We start from the raw sequence: 15,723 nt of genomic DNA, 5'->3' as shown, positions 1-15,723 counted from the left end.
CTCCCCCCTTCCCCTCCGCCGTGACCCGGGCGCTCAGGAAGCGCTACCCAGCGGGCTGTGGACCCGGAGGCTCGGGTGGAGGATGGACCGGCGGGGGCAGGGCGCCTGGACCCTGGCGCGGAGCCGGAACTCCCCTTGCCGGAAGCGCCATGTGACCGTGACTCAGGGAAACAAAGGGCGACTCTGTGGCCGATGGCACCGAGCCCCACCCACCCACCACGTCCCCCAAGTCCCCCAACAGCCTCGGCTCTGCCTCCCAACCCGGGATCCACTGCGGCCCAGGGCTGAGGGCGCCCTGGGAGATGGGGACAGAGGCGGGACACCGAGGACGTCGCTGAAACGCGAGGGCCTGGCGGAGAGGGGCGGGGCGGGGGTGCCTACCGGAACCCTCGCTCTCTCCGCGTTGCACCCGCCAACCTTCGTTTACTTGTGTGTCATAGGTAGGAGGATCATTGTCTCTGCGTAATCATCGCGCTCCCGTTTAGGCGCAAGGAGAGCCTGATGGGAAGCTATCTAGCTTTTCTCTCCCAAACAAGCATACTCTAAATTCGGGTCAGTTAGCTGCCACTGCCACTGTCACAGCAGGGATATCACTTCCGGGCCAGGGGGCCTGGAAGAGGAAAGGGATGGGGTAGCTGGCGCGGGCTGTGCGGGGACACACACGCACTGAACTGCGCATGCGTGGGCGGGTGCTGCGTGATTAGGTTGGGGGGGGAGTGGCCTGCCCCTCCACGCCTCCCCCAGCCTGGGCTTGGCTCTGGGGAGGTTGGCATCTTGGCTGGGCCTTAGGGTACGGTCAGAGGCTGCATCTTCCCCACCCCTTTGCAGGTCTACTTCCCTAGAGGAGCGGTCCACTCTAAGGATGAGGAGGGACGCAGAGGCTCCAGGGACCGTTTCTACAGAGCTCTGACTTTATCTGGGCACTAAGCCTGGAGGAAGCCAGGCCCAGAGCCCTTGAGTTAATGGCCTCAGGGGGACTCTGCCTAGTTCCTGCTCAAAGCCTCACTTCAGGGATCTGGCTCCAGGGGAGGGGGGCGGGGCATTGCAGGCAGTGGGAACTGTAAGTCCTCTGGTCCCTTGAAGACCAAAGAGCATGGCCCCAAAGCTGGCCTCCTGACTCTTTAAACTCACCGGTCTGGGCAGAGAGTTCCTGACCCCCATTTTTGGTTTTGAGATGAGGTCTTGCTCTGTGGTTCACACTTGGCATGAACTCACTACAATACATAACCCAGGCTGGCTTCGAACTGATAGTGATCCTCCTGCCTCAGCCTTCACAGTTCTGGGATTACAAGTGTGTGGTGTCACACCTGGTGAGATGTCCCCTTTTCTAGGGAGCCTCCACCTGGGCTCTCAGCCTCTCCTGGGCCTGAGCCTCTCCTGGGCCTGAATTCTGATACTTGGGCACTCCCCTAGTTATTGCCTTTTAGTTTTGAGGTCCAGCCTGCTACTACTACACACTATTGTGTGTTGAGGGCTCTGAATACAGTAAGTGACAAATACTTGTTGAAAGATTGACAAAATAGGTCAAGTCCAAAAGCACTCGGGAGACAGGGAGGAGGATTGCCTCTAGTTGAAGGCCAGCCTGGGCTACATATGACCGTGACTCAAAACAAAACACCAAACAAACAAAAAAACCCAAGCAACAGTAACAACAACCAAAAACCCCCAAATAGGTCAGGTCCATCCTGGGCTCCTCTGCACTGATAATCAGGGCTTTCTTTGTTAAAGTCCAACCCAGCCCTGACCAAAAGCAGTTTCTGTGATAACAGAAGCTTTCTGTTGTGCAGCACAGGTGTCACTACCACAAGAGGCTATTGGGCACTTGGAATGTGACTAGCATGATAGAAGAACTATTCATCATTTGGTTACTTTTTAATTAAGTTTCCATTGGGCATCATAAATACTGTGATAATTATTGTTTTGTTTGCTTACCTGGCTTTCCCATCCTTCTTCTCCTGGTAACATCCTACTTCCCCCACTGTAGGACCAGACATGTGACCTAGGCCTGGGCAGGACCAAGCAGGACCCAGCAAAAACCTCTCAAGTCAGGAGTGGTGGTTAAAGCTCCTAATCCCAGCACTCTAGGAGGCTGAGGCAGGAGGATCACAAACTCAAGCCCAATCTGGGCAATTTAGTGACTTAGTAAGATCCTGTCTCAAAATATTTAAAAGGGCTTGAGAATGTTGAGAATGTTGTTTAAAGGCCTTGGGTCCAATCCCCAGCACCCCACCACCACCATCACACATACATGCATACAGACCTCTGAAATGGATTTACTGATGTTGAGAGAGAGGTGTTATTGTTGTTTTGTTTCTTGAGACAAGGTCTCACTATATAATTCAGGCTGTCCTTGAACTCACTATGTAGCCCAGGCTGGCCTTGAACTCACAGCAATCCTCCTGCCTCACCCTCCTAAAGGCAGGGATTACAGGTGTGCACCACCATGCCCAGCCTAAGAGAAGCCTTCCTTCTAAACCCGAGTTTGGGCAGCAAATGGCCACTTACCCTGCCAGGTGGCCATAAACTGTCTGTAGAAGTCAGGCAGGGAGTGGGGTGTGGTAGTGAAAACCTGTAATCTCAGCACTTGGGAGGCTGAGGCAGGAGGATCTCCATGAGTTTGAGGTCAGCCTGGTCTACATAGTAAGTTCAAGGCCACCCTGGACTACATAACAAGACCCGGTCTTTAAGAAAAAAATAAAGTAAAATAATAACAGAAATCAGGCAGAGACAAGGAGGAAGAGCCTCACAGATGTTGGGTTGTGCTTCAAGGTCTGATTTTTGTTAGTGCCCCTCCCAGCTGTTTGAGCTAGATTTCGTTTTGGGTTTAAACTAAGGATCTTTGTAAAGAAGATTCCTGTCTAGTTCAGGCATTTGTGTCCTGGAAGTTCCAGGAGGCCAGAAGGTTTGTCTTAGGCCTGGAGCAGTGAGAGGTAGAACCAGAATTTAGACTTGTCTGGTTGGCTCAAGCTCTACACAAATGATACCAACATCCAGTTGCTCATTTACAAATGTGTACCAAGCACTTACTATGTTCCAGACACTATGCTAGCATCCGGTTCTCCACTCTGCCTGGAGGAGACCTCTCGTCCTTCACTTCTAGTCTGTAAGGACCCTCAAGTCAGAGGACATGAGAAACAGCGCTCCTCCAGGATAGGGCCTGGCACACGCACTGTCTTCCCAGAATCCCTTTCATGCACCAGTGGTGCAGCGACTATTTATGGGGACACTGAGGTCAAATTAAAAGTACTTTTGGCCCAGTATGGTGACACACACCTGTAATCCCAGCACTTGGGTGGCTAAGTCAGGAGTCCCAGGCCAGCATGGGCTACAGAGTGAGTTCAAGGCCACTCTGAACTACATAGGGAGACCATGTCTCAAAAACAAAAGCAAAATCCTGGGAGCTAGGATTATAGGTGTGGGTCATTTTTAAAGTGATGGCATGGGCTGGAGCAGAACCAGCCCAAAGTTCCTAGGTTTACCTGGGAGACAGCTTTAGGGTTCCTGCAAAGAGCCCTGGCAGGGCCTGCCCTTGTTTGCACAGGCTGGCTGCTGCCTGGTTTGCTGAGAGTTGAGTGGCTGAGTGACCCAGGTTTCCTCTCTGCCATCCTCTCCCTGAGAACAAGAGGCTCCTGGGAGCCTCCCGCCTAATTCCCAGGGCCTGACCCAGCCCCTCAGCTGATGCAAGGCCCAGGGTGGGTGAGCTCAGCCTGGTTGGCACCAGGAGCCTCTCACTCCCTGCCTGCCCTTGCAGTTGCACCCACCCACTCCCCTTCTAGCTCACTTCCTCCTGGAGACAAGGCAGGGCCTGCCTTGAACACAGCCCCAGAGCGGTACCCCCAGGGGACCCGTCCTGACCCTTGAGTGCTGGCAGCACCAGCCTGCTTCCTCTTCCCCTGGGAAATTCCAGGTCCACCTCCAGCTTCCCAGGAAGAGGTGGGTTTCCCAAGGGAGGAGTGCCAGGCCCTGTCCTGTATCGAGGCCCTGCATGGAGGACCTGCAAGGTGTCCCCAGTGCAGAGGTGGGACTCGCCCAGCATCTGTTTACTAGGAGCTCACTGGAGCGATACCACCTGTCTCACATGTGTCTCATTTCCACCAAAGTGCTCTCATGACTCATCTGTGCTTCCGGGAAACTCAGGGACTGTATTGTGAGGGAGGGCGATGCCAAGACCCTGAGAGCTGCAGCGTTAGGAGTGGGAGCCGTCCCAAAGCTCCTCCCACAGCCCAGTTCAGGCTCTGCTGTGGCCAGCTGTCACTGTGCCCCTGTGAAGCAGAGCAGGGTTTCTCACGGCAGTGAGCCGTACTCGGAGGCAGGAGCCCAGGAATTATGGCTGGGGGCCAGGCCTGTCGGGAGGGGCTGGAGACATTTAGGGTTCCACTTGGATCTGTGGGGAGAACACAGAACACTGGAGTGGCTGGCTTAGGGGCTCCAATATGGGATTCTGCCTGGAGGCCAAGGTCTGCTCCAGGACTGGCCCCTCCACTTCCAGCCCATGTCCAGGGGCAGTGGTCACTGCAGCCTCCCTGCTGACATCGGAGTTGGATGAGGCCTGTCTACTCTGCCCGGTTCTGCCTGGGGCCTGCTCATTCTCCTTGGCCATGTCCCATCCTCTCGGGGTGGCCATATACCCACCTTTCTTTCCTTTTCTTTCTTTGCCTGTGCTGGAGGGCAGAGCCTGTGCAAACTACCCACCTCTCTCAGGCTTGGGCTGTGGGGCCTGGCAGGGAGGACTGCAGTGGAGCTCAAGTCCAGGCTCACTAGAAAGACAGAGACTAGCACTCTATCTCCAGGCCAGGCTGCAGGGCACTCCCAAGCCCTTTCTTCTGCGGCTCTCCTGTCCCAAGAGCAGAGAAAAGGCATCTAAAGAAGGAAGCAAATAAATAAATAAAAAATAAAAAATAAATAAAGCAAGCACAGCTCCTGGCTCTGCTCCACCCTCGAACCCATCCCACAGTCACTGGGATCACTTCTGCTCTTTGTTATTAGATGCTGCATCCCATGGTAACCCACTAAAAAGGCACAAAGAAGTCTAATGCTGTCTCCTCCTACACCTGTCACTCAGCTGTTCCTTTCTCCCCAGAGGCGGCAGAGTCACCAGGCTGCTGTGTGTCCTTCTGGAGGCAGACTGGATACCCGCTGGGCTCACCTAGCAGGTCATATCCTGCAGCACTTTTTTTTTCTTTATTTTTTTGGTACCGGAAATCAAACTTGGGACCTTGAGCTTGCGCCGCAGGTGCCAGAACCACTGAGCTAAATCCCTGGCCCCTCTTTCTTTTTTTTAGAGACAGGGTTTTGCCATATAGTTCAAGCTAGTCTCTCTCTTTTTTTTTTTTGGTACCAGGGATTGAACTCAGGACCTTGCACTTGCAGGGCAGGCGGCAGAACCACTGAGCTAAATCCCCGGCCTACAGCACTTTTATGCTTGGGGTGAGGAAGGAGTATTCCTTGGGAATGGATGGATATGAAGGGACCAGAGAAAAACTCTTCCCATCATGGGCCCACTTTCCAGATCTCTCTCCCCTTCTTGTTCCTCCACATGTCATCCCGCTAGGTGCCTAAGACAGAAGTGAAGAGGACAGATGGAATTAGCCTCATTTGTTTTCTTTTTTCCTTTTTTTTTGGTACTGGGAATTGAATTCAGGACCTTTCGATTGCCAGGCAGGCACAGAGCCACTGAGCTAAATCCCTGGCCTTTTGTTTGTTTGTTTGTTTTGTGAGACAGTGGTTTGCTATGTAGTTTAGGCTGGTCTTGAACTCAGTATGTAGGACTGGCTGGTCTCTAACTCACGGAGATCCTCCTGCCTCAGGCTCCTGAGTGCTGACTGAGATTACAGGCCTGCACCACCACACCCTGCTGGCCTCATTTCTTAGACAACAAAGTTACAGTCAAGCTGTTAAGGAGACCCAAGGTCACACACTAGGGCACCTCCAGTATCCCTACACCATCATCTCACCTCCTTGGTGTCATTTCTGTGGACATCCCAAGAATAGGGTCAAGGATTATTCTGCTACTAACCTCAACCCCCATGAGCTGGGCTCTGAGCTGGGCCCCTGAGCAGTCAACAGCACTGGCAGGACTGAGGAATACTGAGAGATAGGGTATGCTATTCTGCTGGGACACCCCAGGCCCAAGGGACTTACACTAGGACCCTGGGTCCCTGACTGCTCATCTTGCTGACCACAGGCAGGAACTGTATCAGTTCTTCCTGCACAGTGGATGCACTTAACACCTTTGCTCAGAAGGCCAAGGCCAAGGGCTGGCGGGGGTGGGGATGGTGGTAGTGGGGGTGGGGGGACTGTGTAGAAACCTTCTATTCTTTCCCCATTAACTGAACAAAGTGTTGCAAATTATGGTGTGGTGGAAAGAGACTCTCCCTCTGAGAAATGCAGCATGGCTCTGTCATTCTCTGGCTGCAGGGGCAGCTTCATCTGTGACTGCCTCTTCCTCCCAGTTCCTCCTCACATTTTTGATGGGCGTGTGTCTCAAATGAGCCTTTGTCTGTCCTTCCATTATGTCTCTGATGTAACCACTGTCAGGAAAGCAGGTCTCTGTAAAATCACAGTGCTCAGGAACTTGTTAAGAAGGGACAATGTCTTCAGAAGGTGTGAGTTGGGCCTAATTAGTGAGGCCACAAGAGCAAGAGGAGACTTCTTTCTTATTTCAGAGATCAGGAAGTATCTGCCAGGGCCATTTTGGGATTTCAGGCTCTGTCCTAGGCAAGTATGAGGCCATGGGAAGGTGAGGTGCCCTGGGGCCATGCTGCTGAGGGAGAAGAGAGGATGGAAGTCAAGCTCTGGAATGAGAAAGGGGATTTCCCAGCACAGGGAAGGATGAAGAAATGGAGTGCCTGAGGTGTGGCAGGTCTTGGGTCACAGAGCAGGAGTCTGGGGGCTCCACCTGTGTTTTCTTCCCTGACAGTCAGTGAACTCACAGAGCTCATCTACTCCACCGTGGGGCCCCTTCCTGCTAACTCTTTCTGCCCAAGAGTCACCTTCCTGACCGGCCAGGATCTGCCCTGGTGCTCACGGGAGTTCCCAGGACTAAGCTGTATTATGAGATCTCAGGCCCTGCTGGCCCACCTGGAATTCCACCCATGGTCTCCTGCCAAGCTCTGGCCTCCACTTCCCCAACCCTCACTGCTTTGTTGCTTGCTGATTCCCAACCCAAGTAGCTGTGCGAGGTCAGAGTAAACCTACCTGGGGGAAAGGGAACTATTTTTTTTTTTTCAACCGCTGAGTTAAACATGGCAGCCTTTGTCATACCACTCCTCTGGAGTAACTGTTGACCAAGTGCTAATAGAACTACCCTCCTCTGCCCTGATTCGGTCCATCTGGAATACTAGCAACAGCAGCACAGGGAGTACACACAGCTTTACTCAGCTACTAGGACCTCATTCTTTCTTGGTTTTTCTTCTCCATCACTGGCCTCTCCTTCTCCATATTTTTCCAATTTTTCTTCATCTTCTGGAGCCCAAAACATTGCAGAGCCTCAGGACCCAGTCCTTCTCCTCCCCATCCTAACTCACACCCTAGATGTCCTCATCCAGAATCGTACTTTAAGATCCATCTTTTGCCCAGCCTGGGGGTGCACAGCTGTAATCCCAGCACTTGGGAGGCTGAGGCAGGAGGATTGCCACAAGCTCAAGGCCAGCCCAGGCTACTTAGCTTGAACTACATAGCAAGACCCTTTCTCAAAAAACAAACAAACAAAAATCCATCTCTCTATGTGGAGTGCTCCTAAATTTATATCTCCCTGACCTGTCTGCTGAAGTCTGGGCTGACTCCTCAGTGCCTAGACCTGGGCATCTAACAGCCAGCCAAAGTAACATCCAAAATCAAGCCTTAACTTCCCCCAGCACTGCTCCACTGGCAGCCTTGCCGAGCCCATTGAATGACTCTTTGGTCCTTCCAGCTCTCAGACCAAGATCAGACTGGGACTCTTGAAATGTTTCTTTACTCACTATTCACATTTGATGTTAGTGGGCTTTGACACATCCCACAGCCCACTAGGTCTCCTGTGATCAGCCATCGCTACCTCCTGGGCTTCTTTTCCTCCCACTGCCCTTCGCATGGCTCCAGCCACCCTGGCCCTGTTGCTACTCACACACTGTGAGCCCATGTCTGCCTGACGCCTTTGCACTGCTGTCCTCTTGGCCTGGAGCTTTTCTGCTGGCATATGGAAGCTGACACTCCCCTTTCTTTCCAGTCTCTGCTTAGATGCCACCCCCAACCCCCATGGACCACCCACTAAAGACAACAAGCCTTCCCTGGTGCCAGCTCTAGATTCCGATTTTTTGCATTTTAAAAAATAGCAACCACCATCTGTCACATCATGTTTGTGTGTGTGTTCATGAGTGTGTATGTGTGTATACACACATAAAAATAAAAGATCTTCGCTGGGCATGGTGGTACGGTCTGGGAGGCTGAGGCAGGAGTATCACAAATTCAAGCTCAGCCTGCACAATTTAGCAACTTAGTGAGACTCTGTCTCAAAATAAAAAAATAATCAAAGGGCTGGGGACGTAGCTGAGTGTAAAGGCCCTGGGTTCAATCCCCAGCACCACAAAAACAAGCAAGCAAACAAAAAAACAATAAAACAAAACAATACATGGGCTGGGGATTTAGTTCAGTGGTTCTGCCGCCTGCCTCACAAGCAGAAGGACCCGAGTTCAATCTCCGGTACCAAACAAAACAGAACAAAACAAAGTAAAATATATTGGGTACAAAAATACAGTTAGACAGGAAGAATAAATTCTAGTTTCTATAGCACAGTTGGGTGACTATAGTTAACAATAATTTTTTATATATTGCAAAATAACTAGAAGGAAGGATTTTGAATGTTTCCAGCCCAAGAAAGATAAATTTGCCAGGTGATCAGTAGGTTAATTCTTCTGATTTGGCCCTAAGACATTGCACACAGATTAAAATACCACAGTCTAGGGGCCAGGGATTTAGCTCAGTGGTTCCGCCGCCTGCCCTGCAAGTGCAAGGACCCAAGTTTGATCCCCGGTACCTCCCCCACCAGAAAAAAAAAAAAAAAAAAAAAGAAAGGAGATATGAGTACATACCCATAAAAAAAATAACACAGTCTACTACATGAATATGTATGATCATTCTGAGTCAACTAAAAAGAAATATCACACAGTTCTGTCTCTCCTTCAGAAATAGAAAAGTCCTTGAGGATGGAGACTTTGGACTGTTTCCTGCCAGAGCCCTCAACAGTCCCAGAACACAGGTCTGTGGATATTAAAGCTGCGGACCAAATGAGGCTTCCAGAGCCTAACTGAGCTTCTTAAGGTCAATATTGAGAGTAAACCTGGAAACTTCTCAGGGTAACTGATTTTCCTACGGTCAATGGGTGATGGACAAAGCCAGATTTTGGTTCTGGTCTGGATTAACCATGGTGAGTGACTGCTGAGTGGCACCTCTGTGGTCTCAAGGTCACCTGTGAGGTCACTCAATCCCCACCTGGACTGGCCCCACAGCCACCTTCCTGAACAACGTCCTGCCCTTTGGCCTCTCCTTAGCTCAAATCTATCTTCAGAAAACAATAAAGTTTATGTTCTTCGTGTCATTAGAGCACGATTCATGCTCAGCTAAGAAAATAGGAAAATATGTTTTAAAAGTAGAAATAAAACAACTGCCAATCACCCAGAATGCAGAGATCGCTGTGGCTACTGTGCCATTCCTGTGTTCCAGTCTCTGGGTGACATTTGTTCATGGTAAAGGCGATTGCTGTAATCCAGGCATAAAGGCAGAAGTGCTTGATTCTCATCCCAGCACAGGAGAAGGAAAGGCGCATAATGGGCATGGAAACACAAGAAGGTTTGATGAGAAGAAACAGATAGGAAGTGACCCCAGACAAGGGACAGCCAGGCAGGAATGGATGAGAATAGGAGGGCCAGGAGTGAGGCGGGGTGTGGGGCCTAGCTTTCTCCACAGGATATCCGGGAAGCTTGGAGGAAGGTGTGGAGAGCTGTGAACAGCAGCTGGAGTGAAGAATTTGGACTCCAGAAGGAAGCCTGTGCAGAGTCCCAATGTGGGGTGGAGATGAGAGAGCAGGGAGACTCCTCAGAGAGGACGATGATTCTTGTTAGACATAATTCAGGGCACAAGCAATAGATGCAGAGCTCATAAGGAAGAGAGGAGCCAGAGGTTTCACTCCCCAAGTGAGTGACTGAGTGGTAAAAAGTGGTGGCTCTATCAGATCTCAGAGAGAGAAAAGGAGCTCATTTCTGGATTTTTTTTTTGACATAAGTTCTCACTCTATGTAGTTCAGGCTGGCCTGGAACTCACCTTGATCCTCCTGCTTCAGCCTCTTGAGTCCCCTGAGTGCTGGGATTACAGATATGAGCCAGCACACGTAGCTTGGGTAGTCAGTTTAAGCTTTCTTAGCCCCAGTTTTCCTACTCACAAAATAGAACTCTGACCACTTCACGGGTTTCCATGGGATCAAAAGAGTCAGTGATGCCAGGTGTGGTGGTGCATACCTGTAATCCCAGCACTCAGGAAGCTGAGACAGGAGGATCGCCACAAGTTCAAGGCCACCCTGGGCTACATAGTGAGTTCAAGGCCAGTCTGAACTACATAGTGAGACCCTGTCTCAAAAAAAAAAAAAGTCGGTGCTTATGTAAATAAAATGAAATCTAAAGAGGTGGCTAAATGTCACATACGCTGTCTGTCTCATGTGTTGCTGCTAGGACCTACGTGTTAAACACAAAAAGGTGAGGCTGGGTTGCTAGTGTGCAATAAATGTTAGTTGCTCCTCCGTCCCAGAAGCCCCAGAGTCAAATGTGTAAGGAGTTGATACCTTATAGGGAGGTTGCTAAAAGAAATTTTCCAAATTCCAGGCAAGTAAGGGATCACCCTGAGCAGGAGGATAGAGAGGAGGGAAGGTCTTGGGGCACACAACTCCAGCAAGACCAGAAGGCAGGGGACAAGGAAGCACAGGCCTGGGCTTTGCGAGGGGCTATTGCCCTCACCTCAGCAGAAAAACTGTCTGCAGAAGCCGCTGGAGTCTCCTGCTGTGCCTTTTGAGCCCCAGCTCAGCGCCTGGGTTGTAGCTTCAGTTCTTTTTATTTATCTTTCATACCATTCATGTCTGCAGTACATAATGATCATGTTCCCAGGGCAGAGTTGGTGCTTGTGCAGAACACATCTTCATTCTCTTTCTGCCCTCACCCCTGGCTCTTCTTCCCTTATCCATCTCTGGATTCCCTTCCCATTTCAAAAGGTCTACCTTCCTGTTTCCTTTCATCTACCTTTTATTTATTTATTTAGCTCTTTAATTATTTATGCTTTGGGTTTCTCATGTGGGCAAAACTATGTGATATTTAAATTTGCATGTCTGATTTATTTCACCTAACATTATTCTCTCAAGGTGCACCCATTTGCCTACAATGACTCAAATTTATCCTTCTTTATAGGATATAGGTAGTACTCCAATTCTTGAAAAAGTGTTCAATATCATTAGTCATTGCAGAAATGAAAATTTATAAAAACCTCAAGATTATTTCTTACTCCAGAAAGAATGGCTATCATCATGAAATCAGATAATAACAAATGCTGGCGAGACTGCAGTGGGAGAAAGGAACTCTTCTGCACTGTTGATGAGGGTACAACTAGTACAACTATGGAAATCAGTATGGAGATTCCTCAAAGAACAAAACTAGAAATTCCCTGTGACCCAGCTATTCCCCTTCAGATATCTTTGAGCAAAGTAAAAGATAGACGATAGGAAGTAGGGAAGACAGAGCTTCTCAAATGGGAAGGGATCAAGAGATGGAGGGAGAGGGAGAGAGGGGAGGGAAAGGGGATGATGGTGAAAACAGACTCTGGGAAACCCAGTCCTTTCTTGGGCAAAGGGCTGCCTGAAGTGGGGTCTTGAGTGCATGAGGAGAAAGATGGATAGCCAGTCCTGGGACGGACACTCGCTGGGTGGCAGCCACTGCCAGAACACAGAATTACGACGGTGACGATGACACATGCCTTGCACGTGACCACATGAAATAGAGACATGGCTTCTGGACCTCTTCTTTTGGCTTTTTAGACAGGGCTTCCCTTTGTAGTTGAGGCTGGCTTTGAACTCACTGCCACCCTCCTGCCTCAGCCACCCAGCATTGAGATGACAGGCATCTTCCATCACTCCCAGCTTCCTGTGCTGCCTATAGCACCTTTAGCTTTTGGGTTGGTAGAAGCTGGAGGTCCCCTAAGCTAAGGGAAACATTCTCAGAAGTGTACCTGTCAGTCAGCAGGATGTCAGCTCCCATAGCAAAGCTAAGGTAACTGGACCCTCAAGAGTCACAGATGGCCCAGATAATCATGGCTGTCAGCCCACAACATCCTGTCTCTCCACACTCACCGTGCTCTACTCAGCCAAGTCAAGTGACCACCAGGACCTTTAATATAGGCCCGGATTCTTCAGAGAACTTTAGAAGGAATCCAGGCTTTAGGAAGATGTTAGTAATGGACTCAATATGGTACTTTGAAAAGATATGTTTTATAAATATGTGAACAAAAAATTGTGGGAGTGGAATGAGGCATGAATTTTGAGTGTTGAATTTGTATCCAACTATACTACTGAATTTGGTTATTAAATCTAGAAGTGTTTTGGTGGAGTTTTGGGGTCTTCTACGTAGAATATCATGTCACCCACAAATAATGATAATTTAACTTCTTACTTTCCTAACCTTATTCCTTTTTTTCTTTTGGTACTGGGGATCAAACTCAGGACCTTGCATTTGCAAGGCAGGTGTGGCACCACTGAGTTAAATCCTTGGCCCTCTATTCTTATTCCTTTTTTTTTTTTTTTGGTACTGGGAATCGAACTCAGGTCCTTGCACTTTTGAGGCAGGCGGCAGAACCACTGAGCTAAATCCCTGGCCCTATTCTTATTCCTTTTATTTCTTTCTCTTGTCTAATTGCTCTGGCTAATGCTTCTAGAACTATATTGAATAAGAGTGGTGATAGTGGATATCTTTGTCTTGTTTCCGATTTTAGACTAAAAGCTTTCAGTTTTTGTCCATTTAGTATGATGTTGACTGTTGGTTTCTCATAGATGGTTTTTATCAGGTTGAGATAAAGACCATCCAGTACAATTTTATGTAGGGTTTTTAAAAAATCATAAATAGGTGTTGGACTTTGTCAAATACTTTTTCTGCATCTATTGAGATGATCATATGGTTTTTGTCTTTGTCTCTGTTAATATGGTGTATTGCATTTATTGATTTGTGTATGTTGAACCATCCCTGCATCCCAGGGATGAATCCTACTTGGTCATGGTGTATAATCTTCTTGATTTGCTGCATGCTATTTGCCTTATTGAGGATTTTTCCATTTATGTCCATTAGAGAGATTTGTCTGTAGTTCTCTTTTGTGGTTGGATCCTTCTCTGGTTTTGATATCAGGGTGATGTTTGCTTTCAGGAATGAATTTGGGAATATTGCTTCCCTTTCAAATTTACTGAAGAGTTTGAGAAGTAGTGGCATTAGTTCTTCTCTAAATTTCTTGTAAAGGGGAAGGGGAAAAGAAAAGAGGGAAAGGAAAAACTATGAGAAAAGAAAAAAAATGGAAATGAAATCTATGTAAATAGGGAAGGGTGGAGGGGGTGAAGGGTGCATAGGTAATGGGGAAAAAAATAAGAACCAAGATATATCATGTACAGGTACAAACACCCAATGATGAATGTAAATGAATTGTATACCTAAAATGTACCAATAAAAGAACAACAACAACAAAATTTCTTGTAGAGTTCAGCAATGAATTCATCAAGGCCTGAGTTTTTCTTTGTTATTAGGTTTTTAATTACATCTTTGATTTCATTTATGGATATTGGTTTATTTAGAATTTTTATATCTTCTTGGTTCAGCTTTGATAATTCATATATATTCAGGAATCTGTCCATTTCTTCTGTGTTTTCCATCTTATTAGAATACAGGTTCTCAAAGTAGGTATTGATGATCTTCTGGATTCCCCATAGGATCTGTTGCCTTTTCATTCCTAATTGCATGGATTTGAGTCTTTTCTTTCCTTTTTTTGATAAGGTTGGCTAAGGGTTTATCAATTTAATTTAATCTTTCAAAGAACCAACTCTTTGATTCATTGATTCTTTGTATTGATTTCTTTTTTCTTTCTTTCTTTCTTTTTTTTTGGTACCGGGGATTGAACTCTGGTCCTTGTGCTTTCGAGGCAGGCGGTGGAACCACTGAGCTAAATCCCCGGCCCTATATTGATTTCTTAGTTTCCATTGCATTAATTTCTGCTCTGATCTTTTTTTTTTTTTTTGGTACCGGGGATTGAACTTGGGTCTTGCACTTGCACAGCAGGCAGCAGAACCACTAAGCTAAATCCCTGGCCCATGCTCTGATCTTTATAATTGGCCCCCTTGTATGAGTTTTGGGCCTGAGTTGCTCTTCTTTTTGTAGAATCTCGTGGTTCAATGTTAGATTGTTTATTTGAGCTCACTCTGTTTTTCTGGTATGGGAATTCACTGCTATAAAATTTCCTCATAGAGGGCTGGGAATGTAGCTCAGTGATGCTGCATCTGCCTGGCAAGTGCAAGGTCCTGAGTTCAATCCTTGTTACCAACAACAACAACAAAAAATTTCCCTTATAGGACTACTTTCATTGCATCCCATAAGTTCCGGTGTGTTATACTGGCATCATCATTTAATTTTATAAACTGTCTAATTTCTTCTTTAATTTGTTCTGTGACCCATTGGTTGTTCAGGGTGGTGTTATTTAATTTCCATGTGTTTATAAAGTTCTTGTGGTTTCTTTTGCCATTGATTTCCAATTTCATTGCACTATGGTTTGATAATATGCATGGGAAAATTTCAGTTCCTTTGCATTTACTTAAGCATGTTCTATGAGCTAATATGTGATCGATTTTGGAGAACATCCCATGTGCACCTGAGAAGAATGTATGCTCTGATGTTGTGGGGTGGAACATTCTGTAGACATTTACTAAGTCCGTTTGTTCAAAAGTTTGGTTCAGTTCTGCTATTTCTTCTTTGATTTTTGTCTAGTTGATCTATTTGTGAGAGTAGGGTATTGAGGTCCCATTACAATTGTATTAGTGTAAGCTGGGGATTTAGCTCTGTGGTTCTGCTGCCTTCCTCACAAGCGCAAGGTCCCGAATTCAATCCCCAGTACCCACCCCCCCCATTATATTAGTTCGTATTTGATTTTTCTTGTCTGTTAATTTTTTTTATATAGTTGGGTGTGCTGGTATTTGGTGCATATATATTTATGATTGTTATCTCTTCCTCTTCGATTGTTCCCTTTACTAGGATGTAGTGACTTTCCTTATCTCTCTTAATTAGTCTTGGCTAGAAATCCACTTTGTCTGCAAATAGAATAGCTACCTCTGTTCTTTTTTGGATTCCCGTTGCATGGAGGATTGTTTTCCATTCTTTGACTTTCAGTTTATGAATTTCTTTTTAAAATGAAATGTAGGGCCAGGGATTTAGCTCAGTGGTTTCACCGCCTGCTGTGCAAGCGCAAGGACCGAGTTTGATCCCCACTACAAAAAAAAAAAAAATCAAATGTATTTCTTGTATGCAGCATATTGTTGGATCTTGCTTCTTGATCGATTCTGCCAGTCTGTTTCTTTTGATTGGTGAATCGTGACCATTAACACTGACGATTATACCTGACATGTATTGAATTATCCTTGTCATGTTCTTTTCCTGTTGTTCCCTCCCCCACCCCTGTTTAATTGCT

The 15,723-nt window shown here is 47.4% G+C and overlaps 1 protein-coding gene across 2 annotated transcripts in view; it reads right to left on the bottom strand.

The window, feature by feature from the left end:
- The window catches only part of Capg (capping actin protein, gelsolin like), a 50,911-nt gene extending 50,322 nt beyond the window's left edge, over positions 1-589 (bottom strand). Inside the window, exon 1 of one of the 2 annotated variants that reach the window (XM_087204309.1) lies at positions 382-589. The gene's annotated coding sequence lies outside the window, so the exon portion shown is untranslated. The remainder of the gene's footprint in view (positions 1-381) is intronic. The other variant, XM_087204317.1, reaches the window with a different exon arrangement.
- Between the last annotated feature and the right edge of the window lie 15,134 nt (positions 590-15,723).

The sequence above is a fragment of the Heterocephalus glaber genome, unplaced genomic scaffold (genome assembly GCF_053883595.1).
Source record: "Heterocephalus glaber isolate CG9 unplaced genomic scaffold, H.glaber_assembly_v1.0 deba00000470, whole genome shotgun sequence".
NCBI lineage: Eukaryota > Metazoa > Chordata > Mammalia > Rodentia > Bathyergidae > Heterocephalus > Heterocephalus glaber.
Note: the sequence above shows the minus strand (reverse complement) of the source record. Positions and strands in the feature narration are given on the sequence as shown.